Source organism: Pinus tabuliformis, chromosome 1_2 (genome assembly GCF_031772625.1).
Source record: "Pinus tabuliformis cultivar Carrire ecotype Pingquan chromosome 1_2, CPIR1, whole genome shotgun sequence".
NCBI lineage: Eukaryota > Viridiplantae > Streptophyta > Pinopsida > Pinales > Pinaceae > Pinus > Pinus tabuliformis.
Window position 1 is genome coordinate 490224113 of NC_142298.1, and position 18639 is coordinate 490242751.

Consider the following 18639-nt stretch of genomic DNA (forward strand, 5'->3'; position numbering starts at 1 on the left):
AGCCATGGAAATAAACTCTAGAAAGGAGAGCACGAGGCTCAAAGTGTGTCAAGGTGAGAGGATGGAAATATAAATTCCAAAGAAACAAAAAAACAATGAAAGAAATATTCTAATGAAGTAAAATTATTTAAAATTGCATGTAAATGGGCATACCGATGGAATACCTGGTAAGGCATGCGTACCCCAAGGAAATTCTGGGTAAAGTCTAGTGTTACACCTAGGTGATAAGGGCATTCCATGTTAACATATACCTTAGGTATAAACTTTGAGGGTGTTAATGGCTAGAGTGATATAGGATGACACACTTGGATGGTTTGGTTGAATTTGGTCAAGGAAAACCCAAAGTAAAGGTTTAAGGGGGGATTGTTAGGTAAACTTGACTTGGGGAAAGAGTTAAAGTTGATAAAGGCAAACAATTATGGTTTTGGGCACACAGTTTTGTGCACCCATGGTTTTGTGGTCATGGATTTCATGTAATGGAGCCTTTAAAAGGTTGGGAGGAACTCTATTGTAAGAGGTTAGGGATGTGAGTGATGAAACCTTGGATGGGTTAGCTAGGGTTTTGCCAAGCGGCTAATTGAATTTCATTCGTTTGGTTTTTCATCAAAGTTAGGGTTTTCCCTGGGTAAAAACTATGTTCATTGTATTTATGTTTTGTGTACTGTGCTTTTAACGTAATGTTTCTCTTGGTAAATAGTTTATTTCTCTCCAGTAATTTTTAACAAAGACTATACTCATCTGCTGATGAGGAATGTTTTCTTATTGTTAGTTTCATTTTAGTCTTAAAATTGTTTGTGCCACTTTCCAATGGTCCATGTCCTCTAGCATGAGGATCATGTGGCCCATCTTCGGGAAGTCTTTTTACATTGAAGATATATAAGATTCATTTGAACCCACAAAAGTGTGTCTTTTGCATTTGTTTGGGAGGTAACTATGTTTTATTGTATCTGAGGAGGGGATTGAAGTTGATCCTTGAAAATTCAAAGTTATCATTATTTTTCATCCTCCAAATGCTCTTTTCTAACTTCAAGGGTTATAAGGGAAGGATAAATTCTTGCATAGGTTTATTACCAACTATGTTGATATCACAAAAGGTTTTATGCATCTACTAAAGGAAGGTGTGCATTTCGTATGGGATGACTAGGTTAAAAGATATTTTGACACTGAAACAAGACATGTTATTTTCCCCATTATTAAGTCTTCCAGATTTTAATGAAGAATTTTTTCTCTATTTCGTGGCCTTTGAATCAACCATTGGTATTGTTCGTGTCTTGGAAGATGAGATGCGTAATGAACACACCATCTATTATCTTAGAAAAGGCCTTGTTGGTCCTAATATTTTATATTCCCCTATCAAAAAGTTGGCTTTAGTGGTTGCCTATGATGTCCAATGGTTACAATATTATATAATCTTGTGAAATTCCATGGTGATTGCTAACTCAAACCCCATGAAACATATCCTTAGTCAAAATTTCACCGGGGAAAAATATTTGAAGTGGATCGTCATCCTTAAAGAGTTTGATTTGTATTTAGTTGTTACCGAGGCTAAGAAATCATTGGAATTCATTGAGTTAATGTGCAATCTACCCTGATTTGATGAGGAACCCAGGGCTAAAGACTATTTACTAGAACAATCCTTATTTCTCATTAGATTATGTGATCCACATTATGGGAAGGCCTTGCTATATCTCCAAACCCAATTATTTTAGTTTGGGTTTTCTTGTGATGAAAATCGGCGTATATGCCACCAGACTAAGAATTATATTATCATTTCTAATCTTTATCACCATGGAGTTGATTCGGTATTATGTCGATGTGTCACTAATGAGGAGGATGAACAAGTCTTAAATGATTTCCATGTTGGACCATTGTTGGGAAGAGATCCCCTAGGTCCAATTCTGACTAAGTTTTGTAAAAGCCTCCACATTTTTAAGGAGTGGAGCACGCAGGTCATTAGGAGTCAAGGGGTTCTAGGAAGGTCAAATCCCTTTAGTTTCTGTATTGTTTTGAGCTCCGCCCATGGTTTGCGAGCCATGGTAGTATAACAAGAAAAGGTATATAAAGGGATGTCTTAGCTTGTCTAAGGTAGTATGTTATGTTATGATACTTTTTTTTGTGTCTTTTATCTTCTGTATTTAGGCGAAGGGGAAGGCTCCTATTGTTGTGTGCGCGGAGACCTTGGTAAGTCTGCAGCTCTGTGTGTAGGCCCCTGTAGCTTAGTGCGTGGGGTCAGAAGTCTGTATTATAGAAGAATTGAAGTAATAAAAGAAGATTTGGAAGCATATCTGTGTTCTATTGTCTGTTTTGGAGTTTCTGTACTTATGCTTGAATACTCTTTGTTGTAGTATATTTTCCATATAATCGTGTCAAAAAGACCTGGATAATGTTATTTATGTTGAATAATATATGTTGAAGTAGTTACCCATAGCTTATAAATATGTTAAGTAAATAAATTGTTCTACGACTGTGTTTGTGAAGTTAATGGTTCACGAAGGTCGGATTGAGCCCTAGATTAGAAGAACCCTACAGCCATACTTCATACACCTATGGATGTAGAAACCTGGTTCTAGCATCATCCCATATTGCTTCAACTGAGACTGCGATCTTCCCTATGCGGGTCATTTCCGAAAGTGTCGGTAATATAGGGTTTTGTTGGTTAACACAGCCTAACCTCGAACCTCGGTCTAAACCTCAAAGTGTATATTCTGCGTACCATATGGAATATTGTTGGGCCATGTTGTGTGCAAGTAGGGTTGATGGTCGACCCTGCCAAAATTAGTGTTATCATCAATTTAGATTTTCTGAAGAACGTGAAGTAGTTGCGCACCATTCTAGGACACATCGGATATTATTGAAAGTTTATAAAGGCCTACGCATAGATCACTATGCCAATGGAGAAGCTGTTGAAAAAAGACATTATCTTTTGTTGGGATGAGGATTGCCAAAGGAGCTTTGATATTTTGAAAGAAAATATGGTTACTGTGCCAATTCTGGTGTTTCCAGATTGGAAGAAAGAGTTTCATGTCCATGTAGATGCCTCATGCATAGCTTTAAGCACTCTATCGACCCAGCCAGGTGAAGGAGACATTTAACACCCAATTTAATTTTCTAGTAAGAAACTATTGAAGGCAGAGAAAAATTATTCTATGACTGAGAGCGAAGGATTGGCCTTGGTATATGCACTACAAAAATTCAGACATTATCTATTAGGTGCACACTTTAAAATTTTCATAGATCATTCTGCATTAAAGTACTTGGTCAACAAGCCTGTGTTGGGGGGAAATATTTGTCGATGGCTACTGCTCTTCCAAGAGTATGATTTTGAAGTAATCGTCAAGCTAGGCAGATTGAATGTCAGACCAGACCATCTATCAAGAATTGATAATGGCAAAGAACCTACAAATATCGAGGAAGGACTGCTTAATGCGCAACTCTTCGTAGTAAGAGTAATTGACGATTAGTTCGCTGACATCATTTCATTTTTGGCTACTGGTGTAGCTCCCGTAGAGTCTACATTGACAAAGAAGAAAGAACTGGTAGTCTGAGCTACATATTTTTCCTTGATCGCAGGACAATTGTACAAAATGGGTCCGAATGAGATATTGCGTAGATATGTCCCTGAGTATGAAAAACAAAGTATTCTAGTTGAAGCACATGGCAGTGTCATGGGAGGCCATCGTTGGCTTAGGGGGTCCTAACCCAAGTTCAAAGTTAATTACACTAAACAAAACCCTACACCACTGGCCCTTTCGGCAACAACCCGCATATAGTGCAGGTTGCAGTCTCACACGAAGCAGTATGGGGGGATGCTGGAACCAAGTTTCCACATCCAAAGATTAGTTTGATGTACTTTATTGCCCTAGAACTGCCTTTGTGAAGATCTATAAGTCTCTAGGGCTTGATATTGCAACTCTGTATGAACAACCCTTAGACCTTCGCGAAGGTCTACGACTAGCTTTTGCAACCTTTATCAATTTATTTATCCACTTACGCTCATCAGAAAATAACCCTGGATCTGAGCTCACACAGATCTACTTAAGCATTTAATAAACATGACAAATTACAATATTCGTGAAAGTATTTAACATGTATCGCATATAGTTATTAAGACTTATTCCATAGAGTTGCGCATAATTAGATCAATATTTCATAAGCATATTATTCATGAACAACATATATCGCAAGCTTAAATAAATAGAGATAAACAGATAAAATCAGGAATTCTCGATAATATTCTTTATTGATCTTCAGTTAGGATTTAGAGACTAAAAAATACCCTGCACACTCAACTGCAGGGGTCCGTGCACTCAGCTGCGGACTCTACGTAGGCCTTTGCGCACTCAGCTACAAAGCCTTTCTTCTCCTATATCAGCCACTTCTCTGCGCTATCTTCTATTGACCCATTACTAACAATTTCTCATAAAAATTTCTTAGACTCTCTAAGACACACTTATTTACACAATCCCATGGTTCGCGGACCATGGGTGGATCTCAATGCCGACTCAAATTTACATAAACAAGGGGCTAAAACCCCTTTTACTCCTAATCATCTACGTGCTCCACATCTATGATTTGCGGAGACTTTATATCATTTACAACAATTACATCAAAACTTGGGTTTTTAACCCCAAAAATGACCTAGGGGACCCCATCCCAACAGGCCCGCAACACAAAGATCGTGACTCAACCTTGAGTCACTCAGCTGGCACTGTGATCTTATTGCGAAGATCCCCCAACTCCACCTACACTATAACAACTTCGGCAACACTCTGCGTGGCTGCCTGCTTGACCACTTCCATTAGCTTTTCTGTAGCTGGTCCTTTCGTGGCCAGCTTGATTTTTTACTGTGTCTACTGCAAGCCTGTCTGTTGCAAGCCTGTCAGCTTCTCCTGAACGTTGGTTGTGACCTAGTAAGATTTGTCTAACCAAGGTCCCAACCTAGCCTTAAGTAAGGCTTCCTTCTTCTGCGCTACTTCTACCTGCGCGAGGAGCTACCTCTCCTCTTGCAACTTGGCTAGGTGCTACACTGGAGCAATGGGGTGTGCCATTTCCCTAACTTCATCATATTGCTTCTATAACTTCTTGGCCTATGTATTCAGTTTTTGTAGGTTTGGGTCTTCCTACAAAGTAGTCAACAACTCCATTTCCTGCTTAAATAATGTTTTTCACTCTGCAATTGTGGCATCTAGAGTGGCTAGTCCTTCCTGGATCATGACTCCATGCTACTCCCGGACTTCCAGCGGAGTCGATAGCTGCATCTTCAATTGCAGCTCGGTTATCTTCATGTGGAGTTCAAATTGAACTCGACTAACCTCTGCCTTTTCTTCACGCACACCAACAATTAATTTTCTAACCTTCGTCTCTCGCTATGCGTCCTTGGGAGTATGGAGTTCAGGCATAGTTTTACATGCCTCCATGACCGCTGTCTCTAGTTGCAAACTATGCACTTAGAGCGCTTCCTTTTTTTCCAAAATCTATGTCTTCTTGGTGAAAAGTTTCTGATTATTCACCTTGGTCTCACTGATAGCACTAAGTGCTTGTTGTTCCCGAAGGTGAAGTTCTCCCGCAATTCCATGTGATAATTCATGCAATTTCTCCAGTTGCATCGCGGCAAGGTTTAGGCCCATCTTTGGGATGCTATAAAAGAGGGCATGCTCTTCCTCGGTCTTAGTGTGTATTGAACCTACAGGTAAGAGGAAAACACACACATCCATCATTGGCCATAGAACTAGCTCTGCACCTATACTTTGTTCTTGTGCCGGACTGTCTGTTGCGCCACTCACTTTGCCAACATCGGCTTGGAGCTTAGTTGCTTGAAGTTGCAACTCGCAAATATCCTTCTGCACTCCTCCTAATATTTGAATGTACTACTATTCCAACTGCTGCAGTACTTATGTGGCGACATCCTTGACTTTATCACCGATCACATCTAGATCGGCCTTTGTGAGTACTAGGAGTTCATCATGTGTTTTGTGTGCCTTCTGCTTCTTCCTCGATCCCACTTGTTGTTCCAAATCTCTCCTTTTCACCATGAAGGAGGTGTGTTTCCCTTCCTCCCCTCCACCCCCTTGCCTGTAGGTTCTTCTGTTTCTATTTCTGGTGAGGGTGACTTGTCACCTTTCTGGGCTTTACACTGCTCCTTCTCTGCCTTCTCCTTTGAAGTGCGTTCCTGCTCAACTTGAGCCTTCTTAGCAACATCTTTCTTCTTTTGCACGACTAGATTCTACGCAACCTACTTTGTTGCCTCCTCCCATTTCTTTGCGGCTGCACTCTCTGCACCTGTACTTGGTGTAGTAGCTAGATCTGAAGGGGCGCGCCACTCGGCTAGCTAGCGCACCACTACCCCCTGCACATCGGTCTCTGTCACTAAGTATGGAAAATAATGCCACTTCTGCGATGGATCCTTTCGTGCCTAGATATAAATTCTATGAAACTCAACTTTGAATGCTACATAAGCTGACAATTGCATATCCAAGGTTAGGGACAACCTTGGGCACTAGTTAACTACCATGCGAAGACTTGCTTCCATCAAGACCCAAAAAAACTTGGTCTTTGTGACGCATGCGGGGTCCTTCATAGCTCATAGGGAGGCAAACTGCATTGCTTCTGGCAATCATTTTTCTAGCGGAGGAAATTGGCTGTCCTCTGGCAGCTCCCATGTAACCAAAACAATGGAGAGCAACAACCAAGCGTAATGGAATGGCTTGGTCTCATCCTACGCCTCATAGCAATTTGTGAGGAATTCTTGGGATAGGTACCTAGACCAATTGAATAGTACACCTTTCGCGTACTGAGTTGCTAGAGACACGACGAGCGATGGAACTTCATCCCCATGAAACCTTTTCATCACCTTTCCTGCCAATATTTGCATGACCAATTGAACTGTAGGGTCGTTTATTGACACGATGGAAAACCGGCGTGCCTTCTTCACGAGTTCATAATATTTTTTCATGCACTCTTCTAGCTCCTTCTTTCCCCTCTTTTCTCCAAACGCCTTGCCCTCCTATCCATAAACACCCATCATGCACCAGAGTGAGTAGTTGGCATATGCAAATTATGTTAATTGGGGTGCAGTGGTAATGTGGCACCCAAATCAAGTTGAGCAGCTCAGATTGCTCAACACCGTAGGCCCATTCCTCTATTTCTAACACTGTCACACCCGTCCCTTCATAGTATACTTGTTTCATGAAGTTATCCATCGCTAAGTGTGGAAATTTATTGTGATCTGCTAAATCCCAGTCCTCCATCTTCAGTAATGGGACTCGTACGAGCCACAGACCTTCAAAAGGCACCTGCTCAGGTAGAAAGGGTGTTGAAATGACCAATTTCTCAGAGTCCAGGTCTTTTGGAACCTTTGCCTTTCCCTTCCTCGGAGGGATATAATAAGGGAGATTTGTGAGGGGCTCTGCACCTTCGGCATCAACATATTCTGTTCCCTGGCCTTCTTCGGCCTCCAGGTCTACAAATTTTTCCTTACCTTTTTTCGACTGCTTGTCTTTTTTCTGGGTTGGAGTCGCGGTATGCTTCCTTGGGGAAGCATGTATCTGTATCAGCTTCTTTTGATTTTCCTGTGCTGCATGTTGCTTTTCCTTCGCCATGGACTATTTCAGCCTTGGCAACCTCGGCATCATGGGTACTGTAGGCGTACATTCATCACTAGATATTTCAGGTCCTGGGGCGTCAGATACAATGACTTCCCCACTCAAAGCTTCTACGGGGTTGGTGGCAGTCATATTCTCTATAAATAACTCACGTGCTTCAATAGAAATGTGTGTGTGGGAGAAGAACTCTTCCCAAAACCCTCGGCTCATAAGCGACAGATAGAAAGTTTCAGCAAAAACACCAAGTGTGAAAAGTGTTCTTTGTTGGAACGATATGCATAATTTATAGGGGTTTTTGAATTCAAGTCCGACCATTCCCCCCAAATTTCGACCATTAATGCAGTTTTGGTGGCATATCTTCAAAGATTTTGGCCTTAAATGGTGCCAGCCCGCTCCTCTTAACCGTCTTTTGGCTGTCAAGTCATGAATAGTGACTCCAATGATCACTTTCCCATTGTGCTGCACATACCCCTCTCCATAGCACACCTTCCTGCATGCAACACCATATATTGTAACTTCACCATCTTCCGTGTAGCCCACCTGTTGCGCAGTCCTCTGACCTTGGCAGTGTAGTTTATAGTCCCGTGCTCCCTTGCAACTGCCTGGAGCACTAAGACTATCTTGCAACCATATAGTCATTGTGCAGGATCCCCTATATACAGCTTCAATCGGCTTCCATTCACTCTTCCCGAAAAAGAATCTCCATTCAGCTTCATGAGCTGAACTGTGCCTCCATCCATAATTTCTTTAATAACATATGGTCCAAGCCAGTGCATATGAAATTTCCAAGAAAATTCAGTAAGCTTACTATCATATAACAATACCATATCATTTTCCTTGAACGTGCGAAGCTTGATTTATCAATCGTGCCATGCTTTCTAACACTCCTTCTGTACTTGTTGATGAAATCTAGCAAGAAATTTATCCTCCTTGAGCTCCATCAGCTACGCGAGCCCTTTATCCAAGGCCTCGCAGTCCACCATTTTCTTTAGCGCCACCATACATAGACTAGGCACAATATACTCCATCAGCATTACAACTTCCACACCATATACTAATCTAAAACGTGTCTGCCTTGTCAGCTTTTTACAAGTAGTCCTGTAAGACCATAGTACTGTTGGTGCGCGCACATCCCAGTCATTTCACTACGCATTGCAAATCTTCGTCAGCACGTTCTCCAAAATATGATTAAAAGCCTCAACTATTCCATTAGCCTGTGGATGATACAGTGTGCTCTTTTGATGATAGACATGGAAGTCCTTAGTCAACGTGCTGATTGTCTCATTTAGGAATTGTGTACCTCGATCACTCATTAACACCTTTGGATAGTCAAATTTGGTTAAGACATACTCATACAAAAACTTCGCTACTGTAACCCCTGTACAATCCTTAATCGACTGTGCCTCTGGCCATCTAGTCAAAATACTACATTGCAGTGATGATGTAGCGCGCACCAGTCTTCTTTCTTGGGAGTTGAATTGGCCCAACAAAATCAATCGCACATTTTTCAAATGGTTGTAATGATGCTTGAGGATTTAGTGGCAACTCGTCCCTCCGCGATGGTCTAGTGATTCGTTGACATGCATTGCATGCCCTACAATATGCGAATCTTTATGAAGCATATGCCACCATAAACCTACGTGCAAAATCTTCTCTGTAGTCACTTTTCCTGTATAATGTCCTCCCGCAACCCCTCCATGAGCTTCAGCGAGGATACTATTTCTCTCAAAATTTGGCGCATATCTCCACAGTATCTCATCTGCACCCATATTATATAGATGTTTCCTTCGTGCACTCCAAATTGAAACCATCCTCGTTTTCTAGGGCCTTGCGGACCCACTCGTCCTCTTCGGGGTGTTTTCCCTTATCATCACCAGTCATTATTCTTATCCTCAACATTATATTCACATTCTGATCTTCTTCGTGGGGCCTAGCTCTCATCATTTGTAAGTTTTGTGGAGGTTGCTGAGGCTACACCTTCTTCTCCTGCATCTTAGCTATCAACACAGTGCATTCTTCTACAGTGTGGTCAAACTAGCTGCAGTATTGACACGACGAGTTTGTCTAATTCTGACATTCCCGCACGTAGTGCCTTGGTGTTCCACAGTTATAGAAAATAACTTGTTCGTGACCTCTACCGGGTCCTCCTCCTCTGCGGCCTCGTCCTCTTCCTTGAGAACGTCCATGCGCTCCTCTGGCGCCCTGATATGGAGGCCGAGTCTTTGCTTGCATCCGGTACATATGCATTCTCTCCATCATTAGTTCATAGTTGCGACAATGGTGCTCATCATGGCCCATAGATTTACAGAAGTTACATAACATTAGATATCATTTTTGGGATTCAACTGCGTTAAGTAAGTCATTCAAACGTATGACCATTTCCATGAGAGGTAGTCGTAACTGACTAATTTCTCATGATTTTCGAATAGTTCACTTAGCACTCATTGCATCGGGTGATGCTCACAGGGGTGAAGAAGTGGGATTGAAACTAGTGAAATGTGGAGAACGAATCACATAGCATCAATCATCACTTCCGGGGCTGTGGTGTCTAAATGAACTTTTGAAGCAAATGACAATTTTCCATTGTGTGTTTTCCAGCCACCTAACAAATAGCGCACCATAGCGCAGCCCCCATGCTCGGTCCTCTTGGGGCTTCTAGCTTTAGGGGAATTGGTCCCCCTCCTGTAATATAATTCGCAAAGATAGGGCAGTGGTCTTTATCATGCCCTTGATTCTTGAATTTCAGACACCAGACTTCCGCACACACCTCTGGTTTAGTCTCCCTCTCTTTCTTTAAGCTCTGCAATTCCAAGTAGAGGCTCTGCAACTAGGAGTGAATCTATTGTACCCCCAAGGTCGGATTGTGAATGGGCGTTGCATGCAATCTCATCATGATTTCCAGGGATTCTTTCTACATTTCTATCTTCTGTTGTGACAAAGCAATCCTCAAGTGGGGCAGAAGTGAGGCTATAAACCACTTGCAGTGCTGACCATCTGTGAGCTGCATATTAGCTTCGCAGATCACACATTTCGACCTTTGATCTAACTCCCAAGGTGTCTCATCAACCCTCATCGTGATCTCCTTTAATCCAAATACTGAATGAGAGTCAGACTTAGACTTACTAAACTCTTTGTTTAAAGCATCCTTAGTCTCTGCAAGCGTTTCCACATTATGATCAGAAAAATACTTAATATACCACGTCAACGCGTGATCCTGTAGAGTGGTAACCAACTGCACCTTCTTTATGTTGTCATCAGTAATCTGCTCCGCTATCCACACAACATTCACAACAAACCAAAACTGATATGTATCTTCACTCTCTATACCCTTGAAAATTGGCAGCTTCATTGTATTCGACATGTTGAATGGTGGTGGTGGTGGTGGAGGTGTGGGCGAAGGTGTACGCGGTGGAGGTGGAGTGGATGGATGATGTATTCGGGGAAACCCTTGAGTGATTAGTTGAACAAGGCTTCGCAGTGGAGTTTGTTCCGCCCCCTCATCATCACTCATAGTGGGTCCAGTGAAAGGACTGTACTCTGGTCTTAATCCTTCACGATTTCTAAAGATCCATCCACTTCACGTAGATCTGAACATCAAGGAAATGGCATAACCCATTTTCCACACAACAACAGTTTAATCCAGGTATTCAAAGATCTTAGATACTTACCTCACGGTCCCTTGAAGAACAGATTGTAGATGATTGAGGTATCAACAATGAATTTCGTAACAAATCCTGCTATAATTCGATCGAGCTAGTGATTAAAAAAATGTGCGCAATCTTATCTTTAGAGGCTTCTAATCACCGCACTAGTTCTGGAGTCCACACTATTGGACTGTCAAGCTTCCACCTCCCTTGACCATCTGCCAACTTAGCTAACCACTCATATAATTCGATTGTGAAGGTACAAAAGAAAATTTCATGTATTTCTGTATACAAATATCTATCCAACCACTGCTCCTTTGGTAGGTGCGGATTCCTATTTTCCTGCGCCGAGAATTCATGAATATTTCTGTCCAACCACTTTTCATTTTCCTTCTTTGTCGGATTCCAGTGATGCGACATCACACATCTCCTTAGGTAGATCCCAGTCCTGGCAATAGAACCATTTTTTGGCTTTGGGGTTCTTGACCCAAGTTCAGAGTTAATTGCACCAAACAAAACCCTACACTACTGGCCCTTTCGGAAACAACCCACATAGCATAGTTTGCACTCTCAACCGAAGTAGTATGGGGGGATGTTGGAACCAAGTTTCCACATCTAGAGATCAGCGTGCTGTATTTTATTTCCCTAGATATGCCTTCATGCAGATCTATAAGTCCCTAGGGCTTGATATTGCAACTCTGTCTAAACAACCCTTAGACCTTCGTAAAGGTCTACGACTAGATTTTGGGGACCTTTATCAGTTGATTTATCCACTTACGTGCATTAGAAAATAACCCTATATCTGAGCTCATGCAGATCTACTTAAGCGGTTAATAAACATGAAAGAATGTATCTCAATCTTTGTGAAATTTATTTAACATGTATCGCGTACAATTATTAAGACTTATTCCATAGTGTCGCCTATAATTAGATCAATATTTCATAAGAATATTAGTCATCAACAACATAAATCACAAGCATAAATAATTAGAGATAAACAAATAAACTCTAGAATTCTCTATAATCTTCTTTTTTGATCTTCAGTTAGGATTTACACACTCAAAACTACCCTACACACTCAGCTGCAGGGGAACACGTACTCAGCTGCAGAATCTACCTAGGCCTCTGCTCACTCAGCTACAGAGCCTTTCTTCTCCTATTTGAATCACTTCTCTGAGCTATCTTCTATTGACCCATTACTAACAATTTCTCATATACATTTCTTAGCCTCTCTAAGACACACCTATTTATAGAATTCCATGGTTCGCGGACCATGGGTGGATCTCAAAGCCAACTCAGCTTTACATAATCAAGGGGCTAAAACCTATTTTACTCCTAATCATCTACGTGCTCCGCATCCACAATTCATGGAGACTTTACATCATTTACAACAATTACATAAAAACTTGGGTTTTTAACCCCAACACTGACCCAGGGGACCACATCCCAACAACCATTATGTAGGGAAAGCCACCACGCAGAAGATCTTAATATCAGGGTTGTGGTGGCCCATGGTAGACAAATATTCAAAGGAGTATTGCAGTAACTATGACATTTAACAGAGGACTGGTAGACTGTCAAAGCGAGATGAATTTCCATTGAATCCACAACTCACTCTGCAAGCTTTTGAAAAATGGGCAATTGATTTCATAGGACCAATCAACCCACCAGGTAAGAAGACAGGTGCGCGATATATTATTACTACAATAGAATATCTGACCAAGTGGGCTGAGGCGAAGCCAGTAAAAAATTGCAACGTGGATACTCTCGTGCAGTTCATGTTTGAATACATTTTGTCAAGTTTTGGTTGTCCAAAGATCTTGATGAGTGACAAAGGATCGCATTTTTTACATGACATGATTGAAGCATTGATGACTGAGTTCTAGATACATCATCAGAAAATTATGCCTTATCATCCACAGGAAAATGGCACCGTGGAAGCTTTCAACAAGATTTTGGAAAACGCTCTGACAAAGTTATGTAATGTCAATAGAAATGACTAGGATGTGCGCATACCGGAAGTTGTTTGGGATTACAGGACAACCTATAAGAAATTGATGGGACAAACTCCATTCAGATTAGTTTATGGGAAGGAAGCTGTCATTCCTATGGAATATTAAGTGCCAAGTCTGAGAATTTCTGCAGTCACAAACATGGTAGGTAATGACATTATGGACGAACGATTGGAACAACTGATCGCACTGGAAGAAGATCATTTTGTCGCAAGTTTCCATCAACAAGTACATAAGGCTAGGGAAAAATCATGGCACGATCGACATATGAAGCAACACACCTTTAACAATGGCAACTTGGTTTTATTATATGATAGTAATTTCATGAAGTTCCCAGGTAAGTTCAAAATTCATTGGTTTGGACCCTACATTGTTAAAAATATCTCCAACGGTGGCCCAATTCATTCGTGAATCTGAATGGAGAACCATTCCCTAGACGTGTGAATGGAATTTGATTGAAGATATATAGGGATGATTCCGTCCCTAAGATTGCACAATGACTATATGGATGCAGAAAAGTCTTAGTGCTATGGGAAGTTGAAAGGAAGCATGGGACTCTAAAAAACTCTGTCGAAAGATTGTTGTGTCGAAGTACGAGAGCTGCACGATGTTCAAAAGGCTGGCATAGATAGAGGAAGCTATGACCCAAAGCGAGTGGCTATGCAGCAAAGGTGGGTCTAGCACAGCCTGTCCAGAATATGACCATTGGTAGTGCTACAATTGATTTGAGAGGGAATTTTCCATTAAAAGGAGTGGGGGAAATGCATTTAAGGTGAAAATATGGGAGAATCTACTGCAAAATTCACATTTATGAGGAAGATCTGAGGGGGAACTAGCAATTTAAATTTGAAATTAGCTACAAATATCACACCCCAGTCCACATTTGGAAACTTTTCTTATTGAGAGTTGTCCATGTGTTTTTGCACTTAAAGAGCCGAGTGTGTTGTTGCATGTCTAGTTACCTGAGTTGGGAAGAAGTTAAGCAAGAGTTTTTGAAAAGAGGAGTAGGGAACATCATGACTGTAACACCACCAATCCAAACTATAACACCTAGTTCACTGAGGCCAAAGCCTACTACCTCTGTGGCAGGAGATAAAAAACAGAAGACACCGCAGAAGGCACCAGTAAGACAGTCGCCACAAAAAATCCCCATAAAATAGAGAACAACAGAGAGAATGGAAAAACAGAAACAATCGATGGAGCTACAAGACTTGGATGATGAAGAGTTGAATGAAGGGATTGAGGATATCAACGACGAAGCAGTGGAACCAGTTTCTTCATTGCCACCATATATGCCACTACGGAAGCCAGCCTCGAAAGTGGCTAAGGATCCAGACATTATCAAATTTAATGTATTCATAATGTTACTACTGGAGGAAGTCCCTATTAAAGGTGAATTATTAGCAAAGGTGCCCCATCTCCACATGGAATATTGGGATTTGAACAACCTTGAGAAATTTCCGTAGCTTGACCCCAACAAGTATTTGAAGGTGGTGTACTATGAGGAGTCGGGTGTCACAAGAGTTGAACCAATGAAATGGGTGACATGTATTCAATGCACATGATTGTTGAATATGATGTACATCCCACACTTTGGACGAAGCAACATAAACACTATTTGTGTGCGCCAGTTGTTGGCGCTGGTCCATGATGGGTGCCTATGGCTGGGAGAGCCCATCTTGATTCATGACATGTTGATATGGAGAATCAAAATGCTGTTGATGACATTTTGATATGAATAATCACAACGCTACCGTATCAAGGTACGAACCCTGCAGGTGCTTTTGTGGGTATGTCACTTGAGGAAAAGTTTGCGGACCAAATGAAGAGTCACTTCGGGATGATAAAAAACTCTCGGGGATATGCCATCATTTCAATCAAAGATGAATCTATGTGATTTGCTACACAAATATGGGTAGGAAATATCATGAGGAAGTGTAGTGCAGATGAAGTGTCAGCACCAATGGTAACTTTGGCTACGTAGTGCAGCAAGGGCGTTTTGCTCAACTAGGCAGAGTATTTATGCCAAGAATTCCTCAAACATTACCATGAAGAGTAGGAGGGAAAAGCATTCCACTACGTTTGGCTCTTATTTTTGATAATGATGATAGCTTGGAGGACATTGGATGATTAACAGTTTGCCACTGCGGATCGATATTTGTGTGAGGTTGCAAAAGAACCTGATGACGGTGTCGAAGACCCCTATTTAGACATGGAGGACGTTGATTCTCCATTTGTTGTTAAAAAGTGAAAGAAGACAAGTGCGAGAGGCGCACGTAAGAAGATGAAATATGATAAGTTCACCAGCATAGAGCCCATGGTCCTCACTGGCGGGGACTTCGATGTAATTGGAGACATTGTCTGATTTGTGATGGAGGAGATTTGGGGAAACATCGAGGATCACTATAAAGCCATGTTGATAGAGGTCCAAAAGGGCCTCAAAGAGTTGTAGGTTTAGGCGAGCCAATTTCAAGTGAGCATTGTTCAAGCGAGCTGGTCTCAAGTGAGGGTGGTACCAACGATATTAGGCAGTGCACAGTCGGTACTCAGTTCAGAGCTCTTGACTGTACACATGCCTGATGGATCTTTACAGCTAAATAATTTTGAAGATAGGGAGAGCGCATAGCAGCTTAAGAATGTGAGTATTAACCTTGCAACACTACCTCTGCTGACATTGCATGAGCTACACGAGGGTGTAGAAGATGAACTTAAGGTGCAAGAGAAACGAGCTCTCATGGTGATCAAATATGTGTAGATCACTAGTCAGAAGATGTGCCATTTAAAGCACAAAGCTCTCTAGGATCGAGATGAGGCAACTACCCGAAGGAAGTAGCTAGAGCAGGCCCTTTCCAGAGTATTTAGTGACCTTCCATAGCTACAAATTTAGTTCGAGGCTACCTCAGAAGAAAAAGTACAACAACTAGCAGATGCATTCAGATAGTTGAAGGTGCAAGTGGATAAGGTTCGTTTTGATCTACAGATGCAAATCACTGAGCTACAATTGAAGCTATAGCCCACCACACCACTTGAGGTCCGAGAGTATCGCGAGGATGCCATTAGAACTAACATGGAAAGGATAGGTGCTACAGTCAAGGATTGTAGCCAACTGTTCAAGGAAACACTAGAACTATGGGCCTCACCGTAGGAGGACCCATAGGTGAAAAAGATTGAAGTAGAAATCCGAGATAAGAAACCGTGGTATGATGAGATCAAGGAAACGACATGCACCTTAGCACCCATGCAATGGTTGAACTGATTGAAAGAAGGGACATCCCTACAAGCATAGATCGAGGAGATGTGGAAGAAGATTTAGATTATCACTGTGTAGAGGTGGCCTTGGGAAGAAGAGGCAGGGAAACTCTCACAGACTGTGGACGGAAAGCTCCAACGTATGCAGTAAATGCAACAGACAATCAACTTAGCAGCAAAAGGACCGACTACAAAGAAGTTGGTCGAAGAAGTTTGATAGGTAGTAGCACAATGCACGGAGGTGCTTCACCTAGTGAAGTCTTTGTTTAGCAGCTTGAAAGTGAAGATGTAGAGAATACCAATAGAGTGACTCAAGGATGAGTCACATCTTTGTGTTGGGGGCCTATTGGGATGGGGTCCCCTAGGTCCACCTCCACATTTTAAGGAGTGGAGCATGCAGCTCGCAGGCCATTAGGAGTCAAGGGGTTTAAGGAATGTCAAAGCCCATTAGTTTTTTATTGTTTTGAGCTCTGCCCATGGTATTGTAACAAGAAAAAGTATATAAAGGGATGTCTTAGCTTGTATAAGGCAGTATGTTATGTTATGATACTTGTGTTTTGAGTCTTTTATCTTTTGTATTCAGGAAAAGGGGAAGGCTCCTGTTGCTGTGTGCACATAGACCTTGGTAAGTATGCAGCTGTGTGCGTAGGCCCTTACAACTAAGTGCGCAGGCCCCTGCAATTGAGTGCGCAGCGTTAGAAGTCTGTATTATCAAATAATTGAAGTAATAAAAGAAGATTTGGAAGCATATCTATGTTCTGTTATCTGTTTTAGAGTTTCTGTACTTATGCTTGAATATTGTTCGCTGTAGTATATTTTCCATATAATTGCATCACAAAGACTTGGATACTGTTATTTATGTTGAATAATACATGTTGAAGTAGTTACACATAGCTTATAAATCTGTTAAGTAAGGAAATTTTTCTACGACTATTTTTATGAAGTTAATGGTTCGCGAAGATTGGATTGAGCCCTAGATTAGAAGAACCCTACAACAACACACCATACCCCTCTAGATGTAGAAACTTGGTTCTAACATCCTCTCATATTGCCTCGAGTGAGACTGCGATCTGCCCTGCGTGGGTCATTGCCGAAAGGGCTAGTAATATAGGGTTTTATTGGTTAGCACATCCTAATTTCGAACTTGGGTCTAAGCCCCAAAGCCAAAAACCATGTAGAAACCATCTATATGTGTTTATCACTACCTAAAAAATATTGTGTGCTAGGTACTTTTGGCCCTTAATCTTTAAAGATTGTATTACAATAATTTTGAAGTTCCATGCATGTTAGATATTCATTAAAAATATGTATGCTCATCCTACTCCACTTCACCCAATGGTTGTTGTTAGTTCCTTTTCATAATGGGGGATATACTTCATGTAATGTAAGCCAAGCTCATTTGATGGACATTGCTACATCATTGTGGTGGTGGAATACTTTACTAAATTGGATGAGGCCATGATTACCTTCTCTAATGATGGTTCCACCATAACAATATTCATGTTCAACCACATTATCACTACATTTGGGGTACCCAAAATCACTATGATTGATCATTTTTTTCATTTTCATAACCATATGATGATGGAAATAACTTCCAAGTTTTTTTTTATCAAGAACAATCAACCCCATAATATCCCCAAGATAACAGAAAAGTAGAGGACATGAATAATGTCTTGGAAACCATGCTCTAAACGATGGTAGGGAACACTAAGTCAAATTCACACCTTATACTCTTTTTCACATTATGGGCTTATCAAACCTTAGTTAAAACTGTGACAAGATTCACTCCCTTATAGCTAGTTTATGGGGTGGAGGTTGTACTACCCATTGAATGTGAAATTCCATATTTGAAGCTAATCATAGGACTATGACCCGACACTTCCACCAAATAATAACGTGTCCTTCATTTGGCCAATATTGATGAACAAAATAACTACATTATAGAAGGCAAGATAATCATAAGAAGTGTGTCAAAGCCCAATATGACAAGTTTGTTCAACCTTGTATTTTTGTGGAAGAAGATCTAGTTATAGTCTAATATTATGATCATAACATGTTAGGTGTAGGAAAATTAGAGCCTCTCTAGCATGGACATTATGTTGTCAAATGTGTTCTAAAAAAATAGGTTTA